This window comes from Oryzias melastigma, linkage group LG8 (assembly GCF_002922805.2).
Source record: "Oryzias melastigma strain HK-1 linkage group LG8, ASM292280v2, whole genome shotgun sequence".
Lineage (NCBI taxonomy): Eukaryota > Metazoa > Chordata > Actinopteri > Beloniformes > Adrianichthyidae > Oryzias > Oryzias melastigma.
In genome coordinates, this window is record NC_050519.1 from 6,644,459 (window position 1) to 6,655,997 (window position 11,539).

Here is an 11,539-nt window from a genome sequence, read left to right on the forward strand (position 1 = left end):
ACCAAAAAAAGAAAGAAAAAAATCATTTTTGCATCTTACCCAGACGTGGCACGCGCTTGCAAAGAAATGCTGTACTTGTTTGGCTTTTCGTTTGCTCCCCCTAGTGGCGAACTTGCGCATTTCGGTCTTTTTTATTTATTTATTTATTTTAGTACCATAACTCGCCACAGGAACGATCTACACATTAACTCATTTTTTTCAAAATACTTTTATCTTTTTTCTTTTCACAAATGAGCCAGATTAAACCATCTGGCGGGCCGGATTCGGCCCGCGGGTCCTGTTCGACACAGGTAGGTTAACCGCCACACCATCATCAAGTCCTCTATTTCCTCTAAAACGGGTGTCAAAGGGGCCAAAATCCAAAACACACCTTATGTCGTGGGCTGAACAAGATAAACATTTATTATCACACTAAAAATATAATTTTAATACTTTAAAACTGTAACTGTTTGGTATAGTTATGAACTAGATATTTAGCATTACCTGCAATAATGCTAGTGTGAATGCTGTAAGCTGAATTTGGCCACTGAAGATGCTAGTGCTAATAGTTGAAGATGCTGAAATTGATAGCTTAAAATGTTGAAGCTGATGGCCACTGAAATATTAGCTAAATGCCAAATTAGCTTAAAAACTGAAAAAAGCCTAAATTAGCCAAAACAGCTAGCACGTAGCTGAAAAAATAGCTAATCTTCAAAATAGCCAAAAATAATTAGCCAAAACAGTTAGCATGTAAATATCGCCTAACTCCAGTACAGCTTAAGATAGCTAAAAATAACTAAAAAGCCTAAATTTGCCAGAACAGCTAGCATGCAGCCTAAAAAATAGCTAAACTCAAAGATAGCCTAAAAAAACCTAAACTAGCCAAAACAGCTAGCATGACGCTGAAATATTAGCCAAAATATTAGCTAGCCTAAAAAAATCTTAGTAAAGGCCAAAATAGACCAAATATTTTATTGGTAAAGTACAAAATACATTTTGTTCAGACTGAAAAATCACTTTTAATTAACCATCAATTTAAGATTAAAAGAAAATAAACCATTTTGAAGCCCTTTGTTTTTATTCTAGAACTACATTCTTCAGCTCTAGCTCTCCTGTATTGTATTTTTCTCATTTTGCCCCCCGTTTTTGACAATTAAGAGAGTTTAAAAACAATGCTGGTGTTGGAGTTTTGCCGTTGAAAGGTGGTCTTTGTCCTGGTACACTACAGTGCAGCATGCACGGCTCCCCCTGCAACACAAGGTATGAAGGAGCGTCTTCATCCCTCTGGCAACTTGGGAGGCCTAACTATAAAATCTTAAGCCACTCTTGGATGAAGAACATCATGTTCTCTAACTACATACTTTTTTTTCAAGGGGGGGGCTTCTGCTATACAACAGCCCAAGGTAATAATAGAGCTCTGTATTTATCTTTGAGTTTTTTTCTTGGAAACGCTCATTTAATTTGATATTTCCCAGCGTGCCGTGTATAACCAGGAGTAAGAGGAAGCTTGCATAAGAGCCCCAGAAATCTGTGTGTGTTTACACTCGCAGGGACTTTAACTCTACGGTTTCAAAGCAACAATCCCAACGAGAGCAGGATTATTATTGTCTTCCTTTATCTAAAGCAAACACTAGGTGCACTTTAGCTTGGCAGAAAACGGTCTCTAAGAATGTTTTCGGTGAGGTTGTAGTAGATTTTGTTTTGTTGCTTTTGCAGCTGTGTCCTTTTGGAGGAAAACAGAAGTCGGTATGTTGAAAATTTGCCTCCTGAAGAACCCAAACAGAAGAATATCTCATGAATTTTGGGTTGGCTGCGATGGCAGACTCATAGGAAGGGTTTTGTTTTCTTTCTAGGGTACATCGAAGCCGTGAAAAAATATTGATCTTCCTTTGGTGTCCATCTGCGAGTCTGGAGGAACTCAATTTTTTTTTTAACATTTTAACATCTTGTTTTTGTCCATAAATAAAGGAGCTAAAATGCTGAAGAATCGAATGGAATCTCGGGATTCTAATAAAGGGCTAAACATCCACACTGATTAATTTGACGCTGAATGTCTGTGTAAATTATATTTTAGCACATTTCAGGAGAATTGGATGCTCGCGGCGTGACTCTGCGTCTGCAGTGCTGAGCACGCCAAGCAGTTGATTGATAAACAAAGTGTCACGCTGCAAACACGACAAAAACCAAGACTTCCAATCCCTCTGGATTCAGTTCTGTATGTGCTCACTCTGGGTTTTTTCTTTTGGGGTATTGAAAAGGGCGGAGCTAAAGAGTAATATTGGTATCATTATTGAAAAGGATTACTCAACCCCTCTATTGAAAATCATGTTTTTTAAGTTTTTGGCATCTTCGTGTGGAATTTTTCTTATGAAAAAAAGAACAAATATTGGAAGAAATCGTTTTGTTTTTGGATTTCTGAGTATTTCTCCTTTTAAATCGCGGTCAAACTATCACGGAGACGCTCCGTTGGAATTATTGAGCCGTTGTGATGTCACAATGCACAAGCTCCATGACTGATAAATGCAAGTTTTTTTTGTTGCGTTTGTGAAGCAAGTCTGGGGTCACGAGACATATTTTTGCAGCAGTGATTAAGATTTATGCTAGCGAGACACAGCTATCATTATCAGACAGGGGCGGGATCAAGGGTGGAGCTACTCAGCCCAAGCCACGCCCCCTCAGAGGATATTTTGGAAACAGAGGCTTCAGATCAACATTAAAAATGGCTTTTTAGGACATTTATCTTGTGGGATTTTGGTAAAAAAAACTTCATAACCATAATTAAAACATCACTCGGAACATTTTTTTAAATTTAAACAAGTTTTGGGGGACTTTAAGAAATCATTGCATTGCAAAAATAACAAAAGCAATATTTTTTAATAAAATCTTCGGTCCTTAATATTATTTGCTACGCCTCTGTAGTGTCTCTGGACCGTCAGCCTCAAGGTCTTAGCTTGTTTCCTCACTATAGAAAGAGGGAATTCTTATTTTTGGAAAGCTCATCAACAATAAAACTGTTTGAAATACATATTTTAATCCTTGTATTTGTATTCAACACTTCACTGTGTTTTTCTCATTTGCTGCACCTCACATAAAAAGATCAAGCTCCGCCTTTGAATATTGATCTGTTTACCTACAACTAAACAGACCTGAAGTCTCCAATGTTCAGACGGACGGATTTAGCCTGAGATAATTTTTTTTTTTTTATATTTATCAGTAAGATTTTTGCATTGAATTTAAAGTTTGAAAATGTTTGCACTTCCTCAAACGTCTGATTCTTCTTCACGAAGCCTCCAAATAGCATCGTCTCTCCACGACCCGAATGACCCCAAACTGTCGTTTCCAAATCTCTTTTTTTTCCCTCGAAAGTTAAATCTGTTATGTTCTAAAAAGAACATAAAAACTGTCAGTGGTGTTCACTCAAACACGCATCATAATTATGTGAAAGAGTTGTATAACTCTAAAGAAGAAAATAAACAAAAAAGAGGGGAAATTTTGAATTTATATTAAAATAATTTAATTTATATTAAAAGAATTGACAGCGGACAATTTAACAGGAAATGCTTTTGTTGAAAAAAAGTTTCCTTTAGTGGCAGGAAGTTTCAGTGACTGTTTTGTCCTCAAATCCTTAAAAATTAACATTTTTGAATGACACAATATCAAAATTGCTTTAAAAGTGCAATTTTTATAAAGGATATTGATCAAAATTCGATAAATTTGACCTTTGCAGCAGCAGTACATGGCCTTTAGTTTGTAGTAGGTATTAAAAAAAATCGACAATAAAAATAAAAAAATGTACGGTGGAAAAAGCAATAATGCAGCTTATCTCTAGCAGAATAAGGAGTTATTTTACTCTTATCTAACACCATTGGCAGAATTTCTTTAAATAGGCAAAAAATCTCCTATTTAAGTAATAAAAATGGTTTTACGAATAATTTTTATTTTAAGAAAATCTTTTCAGCCACGTTTTCTCAAACTAAGAATATTTTGTCCTGGAAAGCTCCTCTCTAGTCATCTTTAGGTCTATTTTAAAAGCATCTTTTATTTATGATTATGCCGTTTTTAGCCAAAATAAAAAAAAGCCTCCGTTATTTTCTAGGGTATAGTTTCTGCAGGAATTTGCTTCTGAGTTGTGGACGCAGCTGATGATGTGGAGACAATTAGGAGTCTGTTTGCTTTCTTAAGGTTCAGTTTTTTACCATGTTGGCTTTTAAATGGTATTTCAGAGTATTTCCATATATATGATCATATATTACCTTTGGCACATGAAAAAAACTAATTATTTATAAAATATTAGTAAATTTTTAAAACATTTTTACTACCCAGAAGTAAGACGCTCTTTGTTCCCTGGGGACCGCCTTTCACTGCTTGTGGGTGTCGCCCATTTCATTAAATCATTCTATAACCGGCCTCGTGTCTGCGTTTCGCCCATGAAAACAAACATCTGAACTTTTGCCAAGACAGATGTGTATATTGTGTATCTGCCTTTAGTAGCCTCAGCCATCGCCACACTGGCTGTATTGATGGCCAGGGCTAGCAGCTGAGCTAGTTGAGTGGCGAAGCTAGCGGCTGAGCACCACTAGTAGAGTAGCACAGTTAGCGACTGAGCACCGCTAGCTAAACAGTAAAGCTAGCAGATGAGCACTGCTACCTTAGTGGCAAAGCTAGCAGCTGAACACCGCTAGTAGAGTGGTGAAGCTAGAGGCTGTGCACCACTAGCTGAGCAGCAAAGCTAGCAGCTGAGCACCACTACTAGAGCGGCACAGTTAGCGGCTGAGCACCACCAGCTGAACGGTGAGGCTAACTGCTGAGCACCACTAGCTAAACAGTGAAGCTAGCAGCTGAACACTGCTAGCTTAGTGGCAAAGCTAGCGGCTGAACACCGCTAGTCGAGTGATGAAGCTAGAGGCTGTGCACCGCTAGCTGAGAAGTTAAGCTAGAAGCTGAGCACCTCTAGCTGAGCAGCAAAGCTAGCGGCTGAACACCGCTAGCTGTTCAGGGAAGCTAGAAGCTGAGCACCACTAGCTGAGCAGCGAAGCAAGCAGCTGAGCACCGCTAGCTGAATGGGGAAGCTAGCAGCTGGGCACCACTAGTAGAGCGGCACAGTTAGCGGCTGAGGACTGCTAGCTGAACGGTGAGGCTACCATTTGAGCACCACTAGCTCAACAGTTAAGTTAGAAGCTTACCACCGCTAGCTTAGCGACAAAGCTAGCGGCTGAACACTGTTAGTACAGTGTCAAAGCTGTGAACCGTTAGCTGAGCTGCAAAGCTAACAGCTGAGCGCTGCTAGCTTTGCAGGGAAATCGGGTGTTTGTGTTGGCCTGGGGGCGGTTCTGGCAGAGCAGACTCTTCCCGAAAGGGGTGGTGCCTCACTTTGTGACATCAGATCGTGAGAACCCGCATGTTTTCTTGGGTTGGGAGGGGCTGGCGTTCAGAGCACAGATTTTTAGAGGATTACTCAGAAATTCATGAATGGATAAAATACCGGTTTGGGGTTGTTCATAGTGAGAATTAAACATTATAATGCACTTAAAAGCTTTAAAAGTTAGTCTTGCATGGCATAGGCCCTTTAAGAAGCAGCCCCGCAGTGAGTCTCCTCTTCAAGATGAGTTTGTGTCTTTCCAGGACAAGCTGATCTCTGTTTTGAGCTTCATGTGTTGTGACAGCAAGGATCATCCTCCTAAAAGAGGGTACTTGAGTTTGTGTGTACATGTACTGCTTAATGCAGTAAAAACAGAAGTGGTTTGAGCCGGGAAGCAGAAACTCAAGAAGATCCAGACCACCAGAAATTGTTCTCTGTTAGACCGAAACCCAGACTCACCCCCCCGGGCTTGCAACAAGTCAGCAGACAGGGTTCACCGTAGGTACTCCGCTGTTCGTCTGAGTGCAACTGCACTTTTAGTACATGTGAGCGGGCGTTCATGTGCACCGCGTCCCGCAAATCCAAACAGCAGAATTGGCCGTGGTATTGTTGTTTCCATGAACTTACTCGCACTGAAACTGAACCTTTTGGCGGATTAGCTTAGCCGTATCCCTTGTTTTGGTTGGGCTTCTCCAGCTTTTTGAGTTGAAAAGTTCTCCCGGGGCTGAGCGTGCCAACTGTGTGGTCTCCTGAATATTCTGTGCCCCCATATGGAGGAGCAACGGTCACCACAGACGAGAGGAAAACAGGCTGCAGCATCAGGTTGTGGTTCTGATTGCTGAGAATGCTTTTGTTGTTCCTCGTCCGTTTCCATGGGCAGAATAAATAGCTCAGCCTAACCAAAGGCATTCGCCTCCCTCACTGCCATGAATGCACCACCATGAGAAACATATTACTGGTGGTTACAAGTGTTGTCTCCTCTCTGGAAAGTCTCTCTTTCTGTTTTTCTGTTGCTGGATCTTCTGGGCCACTTGAAAGAAGCACTACCCAACGAAGCACTACCCAACGTCCAGAAAGTGGAGAGTATAAATCAAGCCCCTAATTGTCACACTGGCCTAATTGCTGTGAAATTCTCCAGGAATTTGGGTTTGAGACTCAGTGTCAGATGACTTTCAGAGTGTTTTTTTTCTCTCTTGTTTTTATCCTAAGTAGTTGACATTCATCAGCCATAACAGCACGCAGACTTTGGATTTACTGTTGGCTTAATGTGGATCACAGAGATACTTAACATTTTTGCACCAAGAGCATTAAGTCAGCTCTTAAATGAAGGAACCAAAGTGACTGATTTTCAGCAAACATGCTTTTTTTTTAAGAATGGAAAAAGCTGTTTATTTATTTGGGATTACTTTGGATCAGATTCTCAGGCCCTGCTCAGTGTTTCAGCACTTTTAACTCATTACACCAACAAACAGAAGATCAAGTGCTTTACATCTGAAAAGTTGCTTGCAAAGTATTAGAGAGAGTTCTGCTGAATAAAGTTGCCGCAGCCTTAAGATTGTTTATTAATCAATTAATATCTTAAGATCTGCATGAACACTAGAGCAGGGTGTCAAACTCAATCCCACAAGGGGCAAAAATCCAAAACACACCATAAACATTTATTAAACACTCTAAAACTACATTTTTCAAAATTTAAAACAGTAACTTTTTAACATAATTATGAACTAGATATACAGCATTACTTGCAATAATGCTAGTGTGAATGCTGTAAGCTGAATTTGGCAGCTGAATATGCTGAAATTGATAGCTAAAAAGACAGAAGCTGATAGCTGAAAATGCTGAAATTAATAGCTAAAAACACTAAAGCTCATAGCTGAAAATGCTGAAATTAATAGCTAAAAACACTAAAGCTCATAGCTGAAAATGCTGAAGCTGATAGCTGAAAACACTAAAGCTGATAGCTGAAAATGCTGAAGCTGATAGCTGAAAACACTCTAAAGCTGATAGCTGAAAATGTTGAAGCTGAAAACTGAAAATACTAAAGCTGATATCTGAAAATGCTGAAGCTGATAGCTGAAAACACTAAAGCTGATAGCTGAAAATGTTGAAGCTGAAAACTGAAAATACTAAAGCTGATATCTGAAAATACTAAAGCTGATATCTGAAAATGCTGAAGCTGATAGCTAGCTAAAATGTTAGCTAAATTAGTCTGGCAAATTAGTCTAAAACTTAAAAAAACATAGTTTAACCAAAACAGCCTGAATGTAGCTGAAAAAAAACTAAACTTCAAAATAGCTAAACAAAACTGAAAAGAGTGTAAATTAGTCAAAACAGCTAGCATGTAGCAGAAAAAATAGCTAAACTACAAAATAGCTTAAAACAATGTAAAAAAGCCTTAATTTATACAAAACAGCTAGCATGTAGCTGAAATATTAGCTAAACTCTAAAATAGCGTAAAAAAATCTTAGTAAATGCCAAAATAGTCCAAAAGGCTACCATAATGCCTAAATTTAAAATGTTGAAACTTTAAAATTGTAACTTTTTATGAATAACAAGAAGTCTGGAATATTATTCCAGAATAAATCAACTTAAAAACCTTAAATAACTTTAAATATTTTACTCTCCATAAAAATATATTTTGTCCAAATCATACAAGTTAGAAATGAGCACAAGATAACATCGGGCCATTAATAACAATAAAATTAAATGATCTGGAGGGCTGGATTTGGCCCCTGGGCCTTGACTTTGACACATGTGCACTAGAGGGAGATTGTTTCAAAATAAAAGTACTTTATGCAAGAGGAGCAGCAGAGTGTTTATCTCTTTTCTTCCTCTCCAAGCTGCTTGAGCATACCACACTTTCTGATAAATAAACACAAGAAAATCAAGTTTCCTGACACAATTCAAGGAACTCCAGATCAGGAAGTTAGTTACTTGACTACATCTGCACAAACTATACCCAGATCCTGAACCCTTTTGTTGTACGTTGGAGTTACAGACTATAATTTTAATAGAAATAAAAGGAGCTGATGTAAAAGGCTCATGAGAAAGGGTTAAAGCAAGATTTATTTATTTATTTTATTTAACCATTATGTATGCAATTGAGGTCCACTGACCTCTTTTTCAAGGGAGTCCTAGTCAAGAGGCAAAAGTTACACACACCCAAGATATTATATAGAATAAATATGTTAAAATAAATAAATAAAATAGTTAAAATAAAAAAAGTGATCAAGGGATATCTAACCTTGATTAATAATTGCATTTATCCCTTAAAAACCATGACTGTATATGAGAACTGGACTAGTCACACATAGAAAATGACGTACTTGTGGCTCCAACAAAATTAAGTCAATTCAGTCACCATTTTTTGTTTGTTTTTTGAGAAACGCACGTCGCCACGTTGGAACCAGAAATCATCCATAAGCAGTAATTTGTTGCTCCGAGTCAGTTTCTATGGCAACCACTCGTGCCAATCAGGAGTTTTATGGAAGGTGCACCTTAACCATTTGAAAGCGGGCACTGCAGAATCAAACATTTTTGAGACACGTGATTGGCCAGTTTTTTTATTTCAATAACTTGAACAAAAGAAAAAAAAATCATGAAAAAAAACCCAAGGATTAGCAAGAAATATGGGATTTTGGCTTCTTGGAGCCAGTAGGCACTTCCTGTTTGTAACGCTGGTGGGGGAGGGGTCACTCAGTCCAATTTGCATAGTCAGTGGTAAAAACTATTAATTTAAGATTTAAGTATTAAAAAACACTCTCAGCACCATCCATAATTTTGAACATTTTTAGAACTTTGGACATCAACAACGACTTCTTAATATCTTATTGGGCTAATCTGGGATACATCGACCAGATCATCTCCAAGCGTACACATGAGTTTGCTTTTGCTGAATAAAAGCCATGTCCACTGAGAGTTGCTCCTGATTCTCTTCATAAATTTTCTGGACAGAATTTTCAACCAAACGTCTGAAGTGTTTGGCTTTGTGAGTCTTAGAACATTCTAGCGCCATGACCTCCAGTGGTGGTTTGCAGAGTGAAGCGTCTGGGATGAGAATCAGTTTGAGGTTCAGCTGGAAGACATTGGAATGCCCTCTCCTGGTAAAGACTGAACGACTTCTCCAGGTGGAGGAGTTGAAGCGTCTGGGCATTCTGTCCTCCAGTGAGGGAAAGATAGAGCGTTAGATTAACGACCGGATCGGCGCTTCGTCTGCAGTAATGCGGACCTGGTGGAGGAGAGAATCCAGGGAGTTTGAAGGAGAATGTTTCTGCCTTGCAGAGACGAGCTACTGCTCCTCCACGGGAAGAAGAGCCAGTTGCAGTGGGTCTGATGCTACCTTCACAGCGGGCTTGGAAACACATGGTCAAGTGGCCTCTTCCAATGAAAAATCTATGGAAACTCTTGTTTCAGCCTTCTGCAGTCAAAACTGTTGCATTAATAGTGACTTTTGGGTAGCGTCTTTTTTAGTCACGGAAGTGCCAACTTGATTTCTATGATACTAAGTCTTTGAAATATCGGAATAGAGCGGCGAAAGAAAAACCCAAAATTTGCACGAAAGTTGGACGCCATATTGGATATGTCAAGACGTTACCGTCAGCTAATAAAGGAGAACTTACAGAAAACATACCAGGGAAATCTGACTGAGTTTATTCTCAATAGTGAATATTTAGGCTGATCTTGCAGTCTATTCAAAGTCAACGGTAGCTTTAGACCTTACACTATTTCCATGTTTTCTGGCAGCACCACTGTTGTGCCAAGGTACTTTCCCCCAGACATAATTGATTTGGTTTGTAACTCTCATGTCGTCCCAAAAGAAGAATTATCACCATATACTTTATTCTGGGGCTTTATTGTCATGTTTTTCCCTTATATCCTATGTAAAACAATGTTAAAAAATAAAACAAAAAAAACAGCTTTTGTTTTAGTAAATTTGGATAAAAAACGTGATTTATGTAAGGTACTTTATGATGGAAGCACGTAAAAATGGAAAATTATTAAATATTTGTTGTTTCTCTACTGCATATTATTGGGAGGCACAGATTCTGGTTGGCTGGATCAGCATCTGTGGACCCTCTTGTTTTATGTGGAATATTTGTAGAAAAAAAAAAATCAAACATGACAGTAAACTGACTAATGCCCCAGAATAAAGTCTGTTGTAGTCATCCACCTTCTTTTTTACTCTTTTTGGAGCAAAATATGACTTTAACGAAAAAAAAAAATCAACTGTGTTTTAGACCGGGGACAGGCATTCTGGCAGGGGAATGCGTGTATCATTCGTTTTTCAACTTAAAATCGGAAATGAAAAACTAAAAAACAAACCATTTTTTTCGTTTTCCGATTTGCGCATTAAATCGAACATGCAGCAAACGGATAACGAGTGTCTGACTTAGTTTTTGGTTATTTTGTTTTAGAGACGGATTTCACCCGGAAGTAGTTTGCGCGGATTCTTATTTTGAAAACCGCTGCACTGCTCAGGCTGTAGCAGTCTTTCGTCGAAGGACAAATATAATTTTATTAATGTTTTGTGACCATAATAGGGAAAATCAGAGACCTAAGGACAAGAAAATCCTTCAGTTTAAGGTAAGAATCAGTTCTATTTTTTTTTTCAGTCATATATCTCTGACGATGTGACTTTGCTACTTTGACAAGCTAGCTTTTGCTAACTCCAGATTGGGCATGCACAGGAAAAACTCGATGGAGACGGGAATATGATGAGTTCGTTTTTGATTTTAAATCGGACAAAGAGAAAAAAATTGTTTGTTTTTTCATTTCAGAATACGCTAGCATTTCTAGCCTGTGTAGCTCATTGGATGTGAACAACGTATGCTAAAAGGATGTTGAAGAACTCACATTCAGCACGCTCTACATCACATGCCTGGTGTGTACATAGCAAGACAGGAATACCACCTGGTTTCTAGTGAGGCCAACCAGGAAAACACCAACAACGAACCCAAGACCTGCTGGAGAAATCCTGTCTCAGCCACAATGCATCAGCTTTCTCCAGGATGACAGCAAAGGATTGTGGAAGGATGAATGGAAACTCGGAAAAACGTTTTATTATTTGTATCAGGTTTCACAATTCTAGCTGTTAAATGTTGAAATAAAAGACAAACCCCCCCAAAACCCCTGAAACCAAGACAAATGTCTGCAAAACTACATCTGTACACACCAATCGAGCTTGGGGTCATCCTCCTAAGA